The sequence below is a fragment of the Microcaecilia unicolor genome, chromosome 1, assembly GCF_901765095.1.
Source record: "Microcaecilia unicolor chromosome 1, aMicUni1.1, whole genome shotgun sequence".
Lineage (NCBI taxonomy): Eukaryota > Metazoa > Chordata > Amphibia > Gymnophiona > Siphonopidae > Microcaecilia > Microcaecilia unicolor.
This window is the reverse complement of record NC_044031.1, coordinates 637939167-637958737: the sequence shown is the minus strand read 5'-3', so window position 1 is coordinate 637958737 and position 19571 is coordinate 637939167. Positions and strand designations below refer to the sequence as shown.

The window sequence follows — 19571 nt, the reverse complement described above, 5'->3', positions numbered from 1 at the left end:
TAATCCTTTCGATAACAATGTTTTTTCTGCAGATGTTAAAACCCTTTTCGAAATACTGGTGCCAGATATGGTATTCAATGCTGATGAGACAGAGAAACTGAATCAAATCTCTGTAAACCCGGAAAATGTAAAGGGGCAAGTTGACAAATTAAAGAATAGCAAATCGCCAGTACCGGATGGTATACATTCCAGAGTATTGATAGAACTGAAAAATGAACTTGCAGAACTATTGTTAGTAATATGTAATTTATCTTTAAAATCAAGCGTCCGGCGATTCATTTCTTTTCTGAGAACATCATCTTTGAGGCCCTGTATCAGTTGTTCCTTCAGTACATCTTCCGGGTTTTCCACTCTCTGTGGATCTCTGGATCTTATCGCTTCCAACTTCTCCTGCAATTGGTAAGCGAACTCTTTGATCATTTCACCCATCCTCTGCCGACGATCATAAAATTCTTTTACTTTAAGGCCTAGAGGAACAATAAATCAAAAATGGCATCCACTGTACAATGCCTTCTTGGAGCCGAGTATTTTATGGTATCTTTTGCTTGTCCTTTAATGTGATCCTTTACCATCTCCAGCTGATCCTCTTCTGGGACTCTCAGGATTTTCAACGCTGCCTTTGTGCTCTCCACCCACTCTTCCACAGCCAGATCTCCAGGATTCTTGGGGAAACAAAAAAAAATCAGGGGTTTCCTTGTCCTTTCTTAAGACAATAGTATTCGTCACAACCAGTGTCTGGCGTACGTCCCTCAAAGCCTTCACCATCTCTTTGAGCTCCTCCATCTCTCACCGCATATCTTCCATGGTCACTGGTATACTGTGTTATAGCTAGAAAGCAAGGCTCAAGTTTGACAGACAAGATTTCAAAACAACACAGTAGTCACTCCTAGGTATTCAATTCCTCACCACCACTCACTTCAAAAATTTTAAACAAACGTATAAATTAATATTTGGAATCCCCACACCAAATTTCTTAAATATTAACAAGAATCCTGTGGTTGGGAGGCGGGGATAGTGCTGGGCAGACTTATACGGTCTGTGCCCTGAAGAGCACAGGTACAAATCAAAGTAGGGTATACACAAAAAGTAGCACATATGAGTTGTCTTGTTGGGCAGACTGAATGGACCGTGCAGGTCTTTTTCTGCCGTCATCTACTATGTTACTATGTTATATGACGCCATAAATAAGTGTGACCTCACCTCTAGGAACGATTGTTACCCTACAATACCCTAAAGAATACCTCAGGTAAATTCTGTTAAAACAGAGGTGAAATACAATTATTTAAACTAACCTTGCCATTCTATTTCTAAAATAGAAGGGGAAATGTAAATTTTTTTTTAAATAAAAAGACTCAAAGTAACAAATGATTATAATATATGAAAATCAAATAATGAGACTATTTATTTAGATAATCAATATATATATATTTTTAGCACATTAACTAATATTATTATTTTTTCCTTTAGAGAACATCAGCTTCTCATTTTTACAGAATTTCTTCAACATCCAATCAGATAAGCACAATTTTTGTGTGTTAAACAAATCTCATTTAAAATAATTTTAGTGTGTTTATAAAACTCAAATGTATTTGAAGTCAAAGAAAATGATACTTTGTGTGCTCTCTTCACCATGGAGCAGGTAAGTATAGTGTTAATGTTCTAAAACCCTTTTTCTTTTAAATCTCAGTCCTTTTCTTTTTCTCTGAGTGAACTTAGCTGAACTCCAAGCTTTCTTAATATTCTTCAACTCTTCTCCTTTCTTGTATCGTTGGGTACCTTATTTTGGATGGAGACAGGGGCCAGAAACCAGGTCCAGGGTACCTACTACACTAAACTTTAAAAATCAACAAACAAATACCTAATCCCTAACTAGTGTTTTCTTGTAGTTGGTGCTGTATAATAATACCTTAACCACTTCCCTAACTAGCTTTCCCAGTGAAATCAAAATATAATTGTGCAGCCCTATACTAGCCCTTCCCACCATTAATTTACCAAACGTTTAGTTGTCTCAGAATAATTTCCTCTCAACATAAAATCACAGAAATTATTCTATAACATCAGAGACTTTAAAGCCTTATTAAAAAGAACAGCTTACAGCTTTTTCAAAAGTATTTTATTCAAAGGTTCTGAGAAAAATCTTGCAGTTAATATTTTCTTCCCCAAAACCCTTTCTAACATTGGTGTTTTAAAAGTACACACCAGATTTCACATAAAGTCCAGAACACTAATTGTGACAATTTTTCTGGCAGATTAAATCACACCAGCTTCCACAGTGCCAATTATTTTATCACAAATCTTAAATTATTTTAATACTGGACAAGAGCTCATCAACACAGCTCTCAACCACTCCATTAAGAGCCTTAAAAAAAAAAAAACGCGAGAGGCTCATCATTTAAATTAGTTAAATATAGTCACCATTCAGAACACACAGCAAGTTCTTAAATTCCCTTTCATCCGTTTTTAAAACTGAATTATTCTTACAGCTGCTCAGAGACCATCAATACAGGTCTTTTCAGCGTTTAACCTACCTTCCAACTGTTAAAAAAAAAACAGTTTAGAACCCTTTACAGCACTTCCTGAGCTCGAGCTCTTGCCAAAAGCTTCCGACACAATAAACCCCCGGAACACATGAAAAACATTCTGAAGTCATCATAAAACATCTTATAATCACAGACATTAAAATAGTTTTTAAATTAATATAAAGATTTGTACCTTTGAATCCCCATAGCCCGAAAATCTTTTAATTCTTGGCACGAGCCTCCTGCCCATCTCAGTCACTGACCATTCACTTGTCTCTTAGATTGTAAGCTCTTTGAGCAGGGACCGTCCCTCTATGTTAAATTGTACAGCGCTGCGTAACCCTAGTAGCGCTTTAGAAATGTTAAGTAGTACAAGCTTGCATCTGGCTCGTGCCCACCTTCTGCACTTGGCCCTTATCTCTCTCTCTAATGCATGCAGCGCTAACTTCGAAGCCGAGCACATTATTAAAATAAAATTTAAAAACAGTGGGAGAGTGCACTGGAGCACTTCTCCCACTCTCTCTGGTCCCATGCTGGCCTCATATCTCTTCGGAACCGGCTCTATTTATTAAAAAGAGCCGGTTCCCTTAAGCACAGGGAATCCCCGACCCCTGCATCAAAATGTGCGTCTGACGTCATCACGGCGACGTCAGACGCTGACGCAGGGCCAATCAGGTTCTCCAGGCCCTCCCCCTGTGCAGCCAAGCAGCTGATCCACGCTGCGCCGGCCCCGGCACAGAACACGAACTAATGCAGGCTTCGGGCCTTTCCTCAGCCTGCTCCTGGATCGCCGCTTCAGCCCCTTTCTCCCTTAAAAAAAAAGTGCCGCTGCAATGAACGCGGCTGAAGACCTCCAAATCCGCCAACGCGACAGCAATCGCCGCCCCACCTCGCCCCGACAAGGTATTATTTTTTCATTTTCAACCCCTTAGTGTTACATACTGTTTTGGGATCTTGCCAGGTACTTGTGACCTGGATTGGACACTGTTGGAAACAGGATACTCGGCTTGATGCACCTTCGGTCTGTCCCAGTATGGCAACACTTATGTATTAAGCTCTGTTTTCATTTTTACTTATATTTATTCAAGCTCATTGTCATTTATAATTTGGACAATATGGTGATTTGGTCTATGCTTTTGTTGACTCTGCAGCTAACCTATATTGTTTAGATTGATATCCTGATTAGTCTTAATATTTTTATTGTATTAATATATTTTTGCAGTATAATTTTTTCTATTATATATATAGTATGCTTTAACAGTTGTTAAGCAAAATGAATTGTGACCATTAAGCTTGACATGCAAATTGATTTTGGTGTTTTCTGCACTTATAGGGAATTGTTTACGACTCTGCTTTTTTAGTCCCTATTAAGGAACCTCATGGAAACTTTGTATATGTTTTGCAGTATGTTTTTAATATTATTTATGCTTTTTTATCATTCTGTGTCCTATGATGTTTTTTAAGTATTGTAAGTTTTCATTGTTTTTTAAAATGTATTTTTAGTCCCTTGATGAAGGCTATCACTGAAACATGGCCAAGTTGGGTCCTTCAATAAAATGTGTTTTTATTTGCATCTCTCGTCGTTTTCCTTTGGGCCATCTTTGCCGTTTCCTGTGTCATTGGTGTCTCCACTGCATACAGCCCAGATGTACTTACTGCCTCCTGAAGAGGACATTGTAAATGTATCTGCTCTATTTGGTGTGAAATTGTAGGGATAAGACCCCTGCCTATAGCACTACATTGATGTAAAGGTGGTATATTAAGTTTTAATAAATATAAACATAGTTAAAACTCCCTTGAATGAACCTGTTGCACTACATACTACAGATATGGATTAAATTTCAGCATAACCTTTGTCAGAATTTGCCAAGGCCTGCAATGTCAGCAGGAAAGTCCCCTGCCCTAGATGACTGATGTAATAGAAGGGCAGTAATGGCAACATGTACTTATTGTTTTGAGAACAATGACTCCTGGTCAAGTTGACCCAGCATTTGCAGAACCTGGGGTGGGGGAGAGAAAACCCTCCAGAATGATGTAAGAAGGACAGTCTTGTGGTTCTTCAAGTCATAACATCTAGAACAAAGAGGACGTTGTAATAAACTTTGGGGTCACTGTCTCTTTCGAGAACTGAATATAAGGAGCTTCTTGGGAAGCAAGAGGTTCTGGTGATCTGGTGACAACTGGACTCCCAGATCTGAGCTGCCAGTGCTTCAGATATCTACACAGCTTGTCAAACCATAGCATGCCTTCCAGCCCTGCACCTACAGCACGTAGATATCCCAGGAGGAAACTCCGCTCTCCTGATCTGGCGTCCCTGGGAGGAACCACTAGTAAGGTTGTAACTGTTCCTATTTTGTAGTGCTGGGGATATATAGGTGGTCCAGCAGTTATGGGCCTAGGGAACAAGGTGTGCATTGCTTCTAAACTATCTGATAGATTACCTAGAGAAAAGCAGCATAAACCTAACATTTATGCATTCCTCTCACATGTGTGATCTGTTTGACCCTGCAGATTTACTGCAGCTGATGCTCCATTAAAAGCTCCCCATCCCCTCTGTTGATATCCTCACTCAACCCTACTCCCTCAGACCCCCAGTAACATCCTCACTCAATCCCCCTCCCCCTATACTTCAGACGCCTCACTGTCTTTTACTGGAGGTCTTTGATGGCTGTTGTGGGGGGGGGAGAAATCTCTGGATGTTCCTGCCTTGTCTCTGCCTGGGGTTCAAAATGGTGGCTGTGACCCCTAGCAGTAATCTCACTGTACTATTTCAAGGGGTCAAGCTGCCAATTTCAGTCATATTCAGACTGGTAATCCAAAAATGTATTCATTCCTGTGTGCAATAAACCAGACAGTGAACTCTACTTCCATGTTAAAGAAACAGAATCGGTCTCTTTCACTCTGATAATGTGAGTGAAAATTAGAGAGCAGCTCAGATGAAATGTGTCCTTGTGTTTCGCCATGAAGAGCAATAAACCAATAAATTCCTATGACTGACAATGGATTTTGTTGTCTCTGTGATTAAGACTGTTGAGTGTATAGTTGAAAAATGCTCCAGGTACTTACAATCAATCCGCCCCAGAAAGGTACTGCGCTAATCACAAAAAGGTAGGGAGCGTTAGCAGCCAGAAGGATCCCAAAGAAGATCTGGATGATGCCTATCAGGATCTGGACGACCTATACCAGGGAGACAGGATATGATAGCATTTATTTATTTCAGTATATATATCAGGCCTTTATCCCTAGAACCTCAGAAAACCAAACTAAATATTATAGTCTAAATCAGAGCTTCTCAACCCTTTCCTGGAGGCACACCTAAGCCAGTGGTTTTCAGAATTACCACAATAAATATATAAGATTAATTTGCACATCTCTCTGACATACTATGACAGGGAAACCCTGTCATGGAATGAGATGATGGGACATGTCCAGCAGTTTTCCCTGTCACCCACGAAAACAAAAAGAAACCAAGAAAAACCGTCTTTACTTAGGAATTCCTTTTGTCAGAGTTCTAGAAAATACATGGAGTTGGAATGAGCAGAATCCCAGGTAGCAGGCAAAAAACAGAACCCAGGAAGCTGGCCAAACTCACAGCTTGAGGAATGCAGACAAGATTTATGGGAACCGTAGACCGGAAGAAACTTCAAAAGCAAAGGAATCCTCTTGACCGTTCCGTTGCGCAGGCTGATTCACTGCACATGCACGAACGGTTTCCCGCCCACGAAACGAACGTGCACTGCTCAGTTTAATAAAAAGCAAAACAATATAAATGGAACAACTCCAACGGGGAGGAGGGAGGGTTGTCAGAATATTGAGCCTGCTGTCCTCAGAGAATACCTGCTACAGGTATGTATCTTCATTTTCTCCGAGGACAAGCAGGCTCAATATTCTAACTGATGGGGTATCCCTAGCCCCCAGGCTCACTCAAAATAATAAACATTGGTCAATTGAGCCTCGCAACGGCGAGGACGTAACAGGATTGACCTGAAAACAAATTCAACTACGTGAGAGTGCAGCCTGGAACAGAACATAAATGGACCTAGGAGGGTGGAGTTGGATTCTAAACCCCAAACAGATTCTGCAGCACTGACTGCCCAAACCGACTGTTGCATCGGGTATCCTGCTGAAGGCAGCAGTCAGATGTGAATGTGTGGACTGATGACCACGTTGTAGCCTTGCAAATCTCTTCAATAGAGGCTGACTTCAAGTGAGCCACTGACACAGCCATGGCTCTGACATTATGAGCCGTGACATGGCCCTCTAAAGTCAGCCCACTTGGGAATAAGTGAAGGAAATGCAATCTGCTAGCCAATTGGAGATGGTGCGTTTTCCGATGGCGACTCCCCTCCTGTTGGGATCAAAAGAAACAAACAACTGGGCAGACTGTGTATAGGGCTTTGTCCGCTCCACATAAAAGGCCAATGCTCTCTTACAGTCCAAGGTGTGCAACTTGTCCTCACCAGGGCGGGTATGTGGATGGGGAAAAAATGTTGGCAAGACAATTGACTGGTTCAGATGGAACTCCGACACCACCTTCGGCAAGAACTTAGGGTGAGTGCAGAGGACTACTCTGTTATGATGAAACTTGATGAGAACGCACATGCTGGGACTGAGCCTGAACCGGCTGCCGAGAAGCAGGAGTGTACCTACGCCTGTTACAGGAATAGGGAGCACTCATCTTCCCCCCAAAAAACCTCCTAGAAGAGGAGGCGGTTGCAGAAGATGTGCGGCGGGAGAGAGAATCCATGGCATCATGATGCTTTTTGATTTGATCGACCATGTCCTGTACTTTTTCTCCAAAAAGATTATCCCCCCAGCAAGGAACATCCGCCATTCACTGCTGGGTCTTCTGATCCAGGTCAGAGACATGCAGCCATGAGAGTCTGCGCATCACTATACCTTGGGCAGCTACTCGTGATGCTACATCAAAAGTGTCGTAAGACCCCATGGCCAGGAATTTGTGACACGCCTTCTGCTGCCTGACCACCTGGTGAAAAGGTTCAGCAAGCTCCGGAGAAAGTGCTTCAACTAAACTGGACAGTTGCCTCACCGAGTTCCGTAAGTGAATGCTCGTGTAGAGCTGGTATGTTAGGATCTTGGTGGCGAGCACTGCGGCCTGGTACGTTCTCCTCCCAAAAGAATCCAAGGTCCTAGACTCTCTGCCTGGGGGCACTGAGGCATAGTCTCTAGTACTCTTGGCTCTTCTGAGAGCAGAGTCCACCACCATGGAATCGTGAGGAAGCTGGGCCTTCATCATTACAGGCTCACCATGGACTCTGTACTGGGACTCAGACTTCTTGGGGACCACTGGATTAGAGCGAAGGCAAAACCAATTCCACATCAGCACTTCCCTGAGTGTATTGTGCAGGTGGGCAGTTGCAACCTCAACAGGTGGAGAAGGATAATCCAGGACCTCGAGCATCTCAGCCCTGGGCTCATCCACAACCTCCATAGGGAATGGAATGTCCTTAGACATTTCCCGCACAAAGGATAAGAACGAAGACTCTCAGGTGGAGACATCCTAGTTTCAATTGGTGGAGTGGGATCAGAGGGGAGGCCACACGACTCTTCCTCCGAAAAGTACCTGGGGTCATCCTCTTCCCACGAGCGCTCTTCATCGGTGTTGGACAAAAGCTCTCTAAGAGCAGCCCGAACCCAAGCCTGCCTCGACATCGAGGACGGAGACCTCCTCACAGGTGATGGCCCAGATGCCACCTCTACAGTTGGTACGGAAGGCGCAAGCACCCCCAACACCGATGCAGACTGGCGAAGAAACCTTTCCAGAAGCTCCGGAAGAAGGTCCCTGATGCGCTCGTCGAGAGCTTCCATCGGAAAAGGCTGGGGGGCCAGTGCAGGAGTCGGTGCCAGAATCTGAGGGGGCTCGAGAGCCGGTACAGGGCTGCCAGATGACCGATGCATCGGCACTTCTTGTATGGAGGGTGAGCAGTCCTCCCGGCACCAACACTTCTTGGGTGCCGACTCCCCGGACCTTTCGGTACCGTGCATGGAAGGAGATCGATGACGGTGCTTCTTCGCCTTCACTCGACGTCCGTCATCGAGACTCCTCGGTACCAAAGACGAGGATGTGGATTCCTCACGCCTCCTTGGGGTCAGGTCCAACGAAGGTCGGTCCCGGGGGGCCTGCATAGCAGTAGGCCTTGAGATGGGTGGAGACCCACTCGATGCCTCGCTGCTCACAGCTCAATGTGGTCTTTCGGCAGCCATTACCTGGACTCTTGGTGTCGCTGCTTCCCTCGACGTCGACATCGATGCCGCCGACCTCAGTTCCGATGTCGACATCGAAGGACCGGACTGATCAGAAAAAAGTCTCTTGCGCTGAGCCTCTCCAGCCACCTGGGTCTTTTTCTTCATCAACTCACACAGCTTACAGGCAGCTGGAAGATGATCGGGCCCAAGACACTGGAGGCACCATGCATGGGGGTCGGTACCTGAGATAGTCCGGTTGCAGCAAGTACAGCGTTTGAAGCCGCTGTGAGTCTTCGATGACATGGGCGGGAAAATAGCTTCCTCGAAATCAAAAGGCTAAAATGGTGCCAAATAAAAAGGCACAAAAAAGGGGAAAAAAAGACGCGGCCGAGCATCCTAAAGGCAGCCGCAATGAAAAAAGAAAGGAAACTTCCAAAAGTGAAGAAAAAAACTAAAAAGTAAGGGAAACAAACTATTTTTTAAAAAATATATATTTAAGAAGGTGAAAAAGGAAAAAAGGGGCGTGATAAATGCAAAAAACGGTTCTCCTGAGCCGAAAAAATGGAGTAGCGGTGAACACAACTCTCTTGAAGCGCGGATCAAAAACAAACTGAGCATTTGCACGTTCACATCGCGGGTGGGAAGCCGTTCGTGCATGCGCAGTGAATCAGCCCGCGAGACGGAACGTTCAAGAAGATTCCTTTGCTTTTGAAGTTTCTTCCAGTCTCCTGGGCCGTCGCGGACGACGACCCATCAGTCAGAATATTGAGCCTGCTTGTCCTCGGAGAAGATACACTCTCCTTTGGAAGTAATCTGTTTGCACAGTGGCAGGAAGGCTCAGAGGAAACACTAAACCCCAGGATTAAAGAAATCAAAAGTGGCATCTGATTTGTCACTGCAATGACAATTTTAAAAAGCAGCTTGGAGGTGAAGGAGTGATTTTCTTAGGCCCTTCTCTCTCTTCCTTTCTCTCTGCATACATATAAATACCTCTTGCAGCACAACCCCAAGGCTTCTCTCTTCCTCTGAACAAACACCCTATCCTTTCTTTCTCTATCTAAACACACACCCAGAAACAGCCTGTACCAGTTACCTGTACTAAGTGCTGTGAGCCTATATATCTGCAAAAAAAGATAGCATTAGAGGCAAAAAAAACATAGCAAACATTTTTTTTGGTATATTAAAAGCAGGAAGCAGGCAAAAGAATCGGTTGGGCCGCTGGATGACAGAGGGGTAAAAGGGGCGATCAAGGAAGATAAAGATGTAGCGGAGAGATTGAATGAATTCTTTGCTTCTGTCTTCACCAAGGAAGATTTGGGTGGGATACCGGTGTCGGAAATGGTATTTCAAGCGGACAAGTTGGAGAAACTTACTGACTTCACGGTAAACCTGGAGGATGTAATGGGGCAGTTCAGCAAACTGAAGAGTAGCAGATCTCCTGGACCGGATGGTATTCATCCTAGAGTACTGATAGAACTGAAAAATGTGCTTGCGGAGCTACTGTTAGTGATATGCAACTTATCCTTAAAATCGAGCGTGGTACCGGAAGATTGGAGGGTGGCCAATGTAACGCCCATTTTTTAAAAAGGTTCCAGGGGAGATCTGGGAAATTATAGACCGGTGAGTCTGACATGGTGCTGGGGAAATGGTAGAGGCTATTATCAAAAACAAAATTACAGAGCACATCCGAGGACATGGATTACTGAGATCGAGTCAGCACGGCTTTTGTGTGGGGAAATCTTGCCTGACCAATTTACTTCAATTCTTTCAAGGGGTAAACAAACATGTGGACAAAGGGGAGCTGGTTGATATTGTGTATCTGGATTTTCAAAAGGTGTTTGACAAGGTACCTCATGAAAGGCTACAGAGGAAATTGGAGGGTCATGGGATAGGAGGAAATGTCCTATTGTGGATTAAAAACTGGTTGAAGGATAGGAAACAGAGAGTGGGGTTAAATGGGCAGTATTCACAATGGAGAAGGGTAGTTAGTGGGTTTCCTCAGGGGTCTGTGCTAGGACCGCTGCTTTTTAATATATTTATAAATGATTTAGAGATGGAAGTAACTAGCGAGGTAATTAAATTTGCTGATGACACAAAGTTATTCAAAGTCGTTAACTCGCGACAGGATTGTGAACAATTACAGAAGGACATTACGAGACTGGGAGACTGGGCGGCTAAATGGCAGATGACGTTTAATGCGAGCAAGTGCAAGGTGATGCATGTGGGAAAAAAGAACCCGAATTATAGCTACGTCATGCAAGGTTCCACGTTAGGAGTTACGGACCAAGAAAGGGATCTGGGTGTCGTCGTCGATAATACGCTGAAACCGTCTGCTCAGTGTGCTGCTGCGGCTAGGAAAGCGAATAGAATGTTGGGTATTATTAGGAAAGGTATGGAAAACAGGTGTGAGGATGTTATAATGCCGTTGTATCGCTCCATGGTGCGACCGCACCTTGAGTATTGTGTTCAATTCTGGTCGCCGCATCTCAAGAAAGATATAGTGGAACTGGAAAAGGTGCAGCGAAGGGCGACTAAAATGATAGCGGGGATGGGACAACTTCCGTATGAAGAAAGACTAAGAAGGCTAGGGCTTTTCAGCTTGGAGAAGAGACGGCTGAGGGGAGACATGATAGAGGTATATAAAATAATGAGTGGAGTGGAACAGGTGGATGTGAAGCGTCTGTTCACGCTTTCCAAAAATACTAGGACTAGGGGGCATGCGATGAAACTACAGTGTAGTAAATTTAAAACAAATCGGAGAAAATATTTCTTCACCCAACGTGTAATTAAACTCTGGAATTCGTTGCCGGAGAACGTGGTGAAAGCGGTTAGCTTAGCAGAGTTTAAAAAGAGGTTAGACGGTTTCCTAAAGGACAAGTCCATAAACCGCTACTAAATGGACTTGGGAAAAATCCACAATTCCAGGAATAACATGCATAGAATGTTTGTACGTTTGGGAAGCTTGCCAGGTGCCCCTAGCCTGGATTGGCTGCTGTCGTGGACAGGATGCTGGGCTCGATGGACCCTTGGTCTTTTCCCAGTGTGGCATTACTTATTTACTTGTTTAAAATATAATATACTTTATATAATCTAAACCCGTGTGGAGTGTGTATTCTTTGGGAACCCACTGCCTCTGTGAACTGGACCCAAGACCAACCCTAGACAACGATTGCTGACATACATCTCTTCAACAAGGCATACAAAGAGAACCCATAATCTACAAAATACCTACGAATCCACCAGCTTTGATAGTCCACCTTCTATACTATCCTTCCTAAAACCTTCCTTATCTTTTCACTTACTTAACCCTGACACTACCAATCTGACATCTTGTAATGACTATGACATAACAAAACTCTTTAAGCCACATTGAGCCTGCAAATAGGTGGGAAAATGTGGGATACAATTGCAATAAATAAAAATTTAGAAGAAGAGAAAGATAAAAGACATCAAAATATAACAAATATCAGCAGAACGATGATGCTATGAGAGAAGGTGACTACAGTTTAGTAGAACTTGAAAATTGAGCTGGATGCATTAGAAAGAGGGCTAGGAGAAGTAAAAAGAAGAAAATAGAAATCAAACACCTCAAACAATGAACTAGGAGTGGCAAGTGTGTTATTTATATACCACATGATCCGCCATTCTCGGCGGTTCACAAAACACACAGTCTCAACCTTGTTCTACTCTGTGAACGTTAGTCCTTTTTATCCCACGTAAATATCAGAGTTAAAAATTTAAGGTAGTCATACATATAGTAAATGTTTGAACACGTAAGTGTGAGTTTGTGATAACTACATCTGAAACACAAATCTGAAACCAGCAAATACCAGATGAGCCATAGATTTATCCAACCCAAGTCAAGAACAGTGTTCACACCTAAATTGCATGTGTGTTTTTGTGCTGCTACACGGCACCTTCCTGCAGCTTGTCTCAGCCTGACATCTGCAGTTTGGATCCATTTTGATTTGAACTGTGTCGCTCATATGTCAAGAAGATGATGCTGATGAAGGGGTCAATTATCCGGTCCCTCTATTGCACCCATTCAAGGTATTGTGGTAGTTGTTCTGCTTGTAGTAAAACATGGTTAAAACATAAACTTACTCCAAGAGCCTTTGGCTCTCCTTTGAAGAATTTCTGCAGAGCCTCTGGGAACTGGCATGGGGTATTTTGAAGGGCATTGGGTCCCATCTGAACTACATGTTGACCAGTCGATGGGAGAATCTGAGTGACTACTACCATCCCATTGGCTCCAGTTACTGTTGGATTCATGGTTCACAACCTACAGGAAACATAAACAAAAAGACAGGGAGGTAACAAATAATCATAATGTGGATTATGTTGCATATTACAATATTTCTATCATACGGAAGATATTTGTAATGTTTTCAATATTCAAATTATTATATTAATGGATGGTGTAAAGTGCTCACTGAAATTGACTGACTAAAATCACACTCTGTCCAGCCCATCACTCTCCTCGCCCTCCCTATCCCCAGAAAGACCATCCAATGCTAAATTTCCCCCTTCCCCCACTGCAAGCCAGGTCCCCTAATGAACCTAAAACCACTAAACAAATGTTAGGCACAGCCAAGCAGAGAGAGATACAGAAGTGTGCAGGGCAAGGGGATAGAGCCTAATCCCAATAATTAATTGTATTTTGGTTTTCATGACTTTTTAAAATTAAATTTCTTGTTTGCTTAATAAAATTAAACTAAGCAACAAATAAAACAAAATATCAAAGAACAAAATGAAGTTGTGAGAAGCCTCACTAAATGCAGACCCCCATCCCCACTGATCTTACAGATGAACTGAAAGCTAGATTTACTGTGTTTGATGTTCTTATCGCTGAATGGCATAGAAACCTGAAATAGATTCAGTGCTACTTGCTGGAGGACTAGCATAAACCCTAGACAAACATGTTATCAGCTTCTGGAATGGATTTGCATAAGTTGTACTCCAGGAATAAATAAGAGAATCTTAGTATTTTACTCTGCACAAGGCAGAAGGAACTGGGTTATCTTCCTTGAGTGCAAACAATCATGAGAAGCTCCCTATAGAGGACCAGGGGCGTATCTGAACTGCGGCGGTAGGGGGGGCCAGGGCCAGAGTGAGGGGGCACATTATAGCCCCCCCCCCCCGCCGCCGCCGCCGCCGCCGCCGCCATTGCCGATCCCCCTCCCCCCAGCCGCTGCCATTGCCGATCCCCCTCCCCCCAGCCGCTGCCATTGCCAACCCTCCCCCTCCGTTGCTCGCCTACCTTCGCTGGCAGGGGACCCCAACCCCCGCCAGCCGAGGTCCGCGTCCTCCTGCCGCTGCCGCTGGCGCTGCCGGCTGCCTTTGGTCCTTTCATTTTTCCATTGAAGCTGGCGCCGACGAAAAAGTTTCTTTTGAATCTGACGTCGCTGCACGTTGCACGTTGTACGTGCAGGACGTCAGACTCAGAAACAATTTCTGAGTCTGACGTCCTGCACGTACAACGTGCAGCGACGTCAGATTCAAAAGAAACTTTCGTCGGCGCCAGCTTCAATGGAAAAATTAAAGGACCAAAGGCAGCCGGCAGCGGCAGGAGGACGCGGACCTCGGCTGGCGGGGGTTGGGGTCCCCCGCCAGCGAAGGTAGGCGAGCAACGGAGGGGGAGGGTTGGCAGCGGTAGGGGGGTCCAGGGCGAAATCTGCGGGGGCCCAGGCCCCTGAGGCCCCACGCAGATACGCCCCTGTAGAGGACTGAGTCAGTTGTGGGTGTATGTGGCTCGTTCTGAAGGCTGGGATGTGCAGCACTGAGGGTGTTTAATATGCTGAAAATGTCAGCTCATTGTGCCACAACTCCCAAAAAAGCAAAGAGAATGCTAAGCATTATTCAAAAAGAAATTGAGAACAAAACTGAGAATAATACCATTGTGCCTCTGTAATAAAGTATATGGCAGCAGATAAAGACCTGCACAGTCCATCCAGTCTACCCAAAAAGGCAGCCAGAGCTACACCTGCCATTCTGTGCATGTTAAGCAATTGCCATCATGCCAGCCACATAAGGTAGTCAAATATGATGTCGTCTTTATATTATTAGTATATTAGTGAAAGGAGAATGACTAAAAAGGGAATTGTGAGACTAAAAGATACTGCAAATCGCTATGTGGATAATGATGAAGAAAAAGCAAATTTGCTAAATAGATACTTTTGTTCTGTTTTCACAGAAAAAAATCCTGGAGAAGGACCATGATGGACTGGAAAAAGTACAAATGAGAATGAAATGGATAGAGCACCGTTCACGGAAGAGAGTGTGTATCAACAACTTGAAAAGCTAAAGGTGGACAAAGCCATGGGACCGGACGGGATCCACCCCAGGATATTGAGGGAGCTCAGAGAGGTTCTGGCGAGTCCTCTTAAAGATTTGTTTAATATACCCTTGCAGACGGGAGAGGTTCCGAGGGATTGGAGAACAGCAGATGTGGTCCCTCTTCACAAAAGTGGTGATAGGGAAGAAGCTGGAAAATGCAGGCCGATAAGCCTCACTTCGGTTATTGGAAAAGTAATGGAAGCGATGCTGAAGGAAAGGATAGTGAATTTCCTGGAAGCCAATAAGTTGCAAGATCCGCGACAACATGGTTTTACCAAAGGGAAATCGTGCCAAACGAATCTCATTGAGTTCTTTGATTGGGTGACAGGAGAATTGAATCAGAGACGAGCTATGGACATAATCTACTTAGATTTCAGCAAAGCTTTTGACACGGTTCCCCACAGGAGGCTCTTAAATAAACTGGATGGGCTGAAGATAGGACCCAAAGTGGTGAACTGGATTAGGAACTGGATGACGGACAGACGCCAGAGGGTGGTGGTGAATGGAATTCGCTCGGAGGAGGGAAAGGTGAGTAGTGGAGTGCCTCAAGGATCGGTGCTGGGGCCGATTCTGTTCAATATATTTGTGAGTGACATTGCCTAAGAGTTAGAAGGTAAAGTTTGCCTATTTGCGGATGATACTAAGATCTGTAACAGAGTGGACACCCGGGAGGGAGTGGAAAACATGAAAAAGGATCTGAGGAAGCTAGAAGAATGGTCCAAGGTTTGGCAATTAAAATTCAATGCGAAGAAATGCAAAGTGATGCACTTAGGGAATAGAAATCCACGGGAGACGTATGTGTTAGGCGGGGAGAGTCTGATAGGTACGGACGGGGAGAGGGATCTTGGGGTGATAGTATCTGAGGACCTGAAGGCGACGAAACAGTGCGACAAGGCGGTGGCCGTAGCGAGAAGATTGCTAGGCTGTATAGAGAGAGGAGTGACCAGCAGAAGAAAGGAGGTTTTAATGCCCCTGTATAAGTCGTTGGTGAGGCCCCACCTGGAGTATTGTGTTCAGTTTTGGAGGCCGTATCTTACTAAGAATGTAAAAAGAATTGAAGCGGTGCAAAGAAAAGCTACGAGAATGGTAAGGGATTTGCGTTACAAGATGTATGAGGAGAGACTTGCTGAACTAAACATGTATACTCTGGAGGAAAGGAGAAACAGGGGTGATATGATACAGACGTTCAAATATTTGAAAGGTATTAATCCGCAAACAAACCTTTTCTGGAGATGCGAAGGCGGTAGAACGAGAGGACATGAAATGAGATTGAAGGGGGGCAGACTCAAGAAAAATGTCAGGAAGTATTTTTTCACGGAGAGAGTAGTGAATGCTTGGAATGCCCTCCCGCGGGAGGTGGTGGAAATGAAAACGGTAACGGAATTCAAACATGCGTGGGATAAGCATAAAAGGAATCCTGTGCCGAAGGAATGGATCCTCAGGAGCTTAGTCGAGATCGGGAGGCGGGGCTGGTGGTTGGGAGGCGGAGATAGTGCTGGGCAGACTTATACGGTCTGTGCCAGAGCCGGTGGTGGGAGGCGGGACTGGTGGTTGGGAGGCAGGGATAGTGCTGGGCAGACTTATACGGTCTGTGCCAGAGCTGGTGGTGGGAGGCGGGGCTGGTGGTTGGGAGGCGGGGATAGGGCTGGGCAGACTTATACGGTCTGTGCCAGAGCCGGTGGTTGGGAGGCGGGGCTGGTGGTTGGGAGGCGGGGATAGTGCAGGGCAGACTTATACGGTCTGTGCCCTGAAGAGCACAGGTACAAATCAAAGTAGGGTATACACAAAAAGTAGCACATATGAGTTGTCTTGTTGGGCAGACTGGATGGACCGTGCAAGTCTTTTTCTGCCGTCATCTACTATGTTACTATCCTGCTTTTTTTTGAAAGAGAAAAATGCCTTTAGTGCAACCTAAATCGGGAGATAGACGTTTATCTCGCAAAGGCGCCCAAATCGGTATAATTGAAAGCCGATTTTGGACGTTTCCAAGTGCACTCCGTCGCGGAAACGAATAAAGTTGACGGGGGTGTGGTGGAGGCGGAACTGGGGCATGGTTATCAGCGCTGCATACGCCTTGTAGCGCTATAGAAATGCTAAATAGTAGTAGTAGTAGTAACCGAGGAGAGATGGGCGTCTTTAGCTGATAATCGAAAAAAAAACGGCATTTTTACTGCGATTTTGGGTCACTTTTTTTGGACCCTTTTTTTTCACGAACAAGTCCCAAAAAAGTGCCCCAACTGCCCAGATGACCACTGGAGAGAATTGGGGATGACCTCCCCGGACTCCCCAAGTGGTCACTAACCCCCTCCCACCAAAAAAAACCCCACTTTAAAAACTTTTTTCCCAGCCTGTATTCTAGCCTCAAATGCCGTACCCACCTCCATGACAGCAGAATGTGTTTGATCCTCTCACAGCCTTTCCCTGGGTCAGATGTGGCTCTCGGGTGCACTACAGGGTCACATCAGCATTGCATTGTGGTGGGTGTAGGGTATTGGGCTCCGTGATTTCATTAGCTTGTGTTACAGTCTCACGATGTTGGTAGTTGGTAGGCTGTTCTCCCATGGTGCTTTTCCCCCTGCCTACTGGGTCAGAGTGTGCCCTGTTGTGTTTCCTGTTGTAGTCCATGCGGTAGTGGCCATTTTTGTAAGCCAGTTTTAGTTCCCTTTCCTGTGTTAGCCACGTTAGACAACTTAGTTCTTACCTTGAATGTGGCTGAAAGAGGGCATTGTACAGCATTCTGCCAGCTCTGACCTACTGCTCATCTCAGTACCAGGGAGACTCGTTGCCAGTGGGGCACAACCTCTGATCTGCAGTTAACTGTGAGTAAAGGCAGTTATTCCAATAAAGGACGTTTTCGGAGAGATTAGTCTTCAGGTGTCAACTGGTGTGCCAATGTTATACAGCAGCAACCAGTCCTAGAGGCCTGCGTATATGCAGGTCCCTGGAGCACTTTTAGTAGGTACCGCAGTACACTTCAGTCAGGTGGCCCCAGGCCCATCCCCCCCCCCCCCACCTGTAACACTTGTGCTGGTAAATGGGAGGCCTCCAAAACCTACTGTACCCACGTGTAGGTGCCCCCTTCACCCCTAAGAGCTATGGTAGTGTTGTATATTTGTGGGTAGTGGGTTTTGGGGGAGGGGGGTTGGGAGCTCAGCACCCGTGGTAAGGGAGCTATGCATGTGGGAGCTTTTTCTGAAGTCCACCGCACTGACCTAGGGTGCCCAGTTGGTGTCCTGGCATATCAGGGGGGCCAGTGTACTACCAATCCTGGCCCCTCCCACGACCAAATGGCTCGGATTAGGACGTTTTTGAGCTGGGCGTTTTTAGTTTCCATTATCGCTAAAAAAAACAAACGCTCAGCTCAAAAACATCCATTTTTTCGAAAATACAGTTCGCCCCGCCCCTTCACGGACCCGTTCCCAGAGATAAACGCCCATGGAGATAGGCGTTTCCGTTCGATTATGCCCCTCTATGTCTTAGAACAATATATGTTTAAACCAAAAGTATAGCTAACATGGAGGAGTGGCCTAGTGGTTAGAGCACCAGTCTTGCAATCCAGTTCAAATCCCACTGCTGCTGCTTGAGATCTTGGGCAAGTCACTTAACCCTCCACTGCCTCAGGTACAAACTTAGACTGTGAGCCCTCCTGGGACACAGAAATATCCAAAGTACCTGAATGGAACTCACCTTGAGCTACTACTGAAGAAGGTGTGAGCAAAATCTAAATAAATAAATTTCAACATCTTTGTGTGTTCCCCTCCCCATTGAAATGCACAGCACCCTCACTCATAGCATATGACAGTGGTTCCCAAACTTTTTCTGTCCGCTGCGCCACTAGTGTCCATGCAGTTTTTCACTGCACCAGATTTCTCCCCCCCCCCAAAAAAAAAAAGTTATTCTGTGGGGGAAAAAAAGTTTTCAAAATTGGGTCAATATCGACTTTGTTTATGACCTGCAGGGACCTTAAATTTCCAAATACCTGAAAGAAAGAGGCTGGGATTATTGGTGGGTATACATGGAGTGAAGTTCAAATGTATATGCTGAATAAGACCCGGCATACAGTGTTTGAAAACTTTAATACAGACACTGCTATTCAGCACGGCTAATCTTATATCAGCTACAGTTAAACAGCCTGTGTACTGAGTGTTTCTCAGCACACAGTATGGAGCATGACAAATTTTATGTCCCCTCTACTTGGTTTCGCTAACCACTCAGTGCTGCATGGAGATCTACTTTGTGAAATGAAAAACTTATTCTGTTTGTGGCTAAACACTGATGCACTGAAGCTTCATTCAGTGGATCATAGGACTGGAAGCCCTCCTCTGCTAGAAAGTGTGCTATAGAGCTACTTAGGATATCCAGCAATCCTGGACAATTTTTCTCCAGGTTTGCCTTTAGACACTATGAGCGCCAACTCCTAACATCCGACACTGCCCGTAGTGCAACCAACCTCTGCACATAGCCACTGTGCCCGCCCCTCTCCCACAATCAACATCGCAACCACCAATA

The 19571-nt window shown here is 44.9% G+C and overlaps 1 long non-coding RNA gene across 2 annotated transcripts in view; it reads right to left on the bottom strand.

Moving 5' to 3' along the window:
* Window positions 1–5591: 5591 nt before the first annotated feature.
* The window catches only part of LOC115481970, a 46213-nt gene continuing 32233 nt past the window's right edge, over window positions 5592–19571 (bottom strand). For both annotated transcript variants that reach the window (XR_003944019.1, XR_003944018.1), the window contains 2 exons: window positions 12831–13008; window positions 5592–5696 (listed from right to left, as the gene is read on the bottom strand). This is a non-coding gene — a long non-coding RNA (uncharacterized LOC115481970). The remainder of the gene's footprint in view (window positions 5697–12830; window positions 13009–19571) is intronic.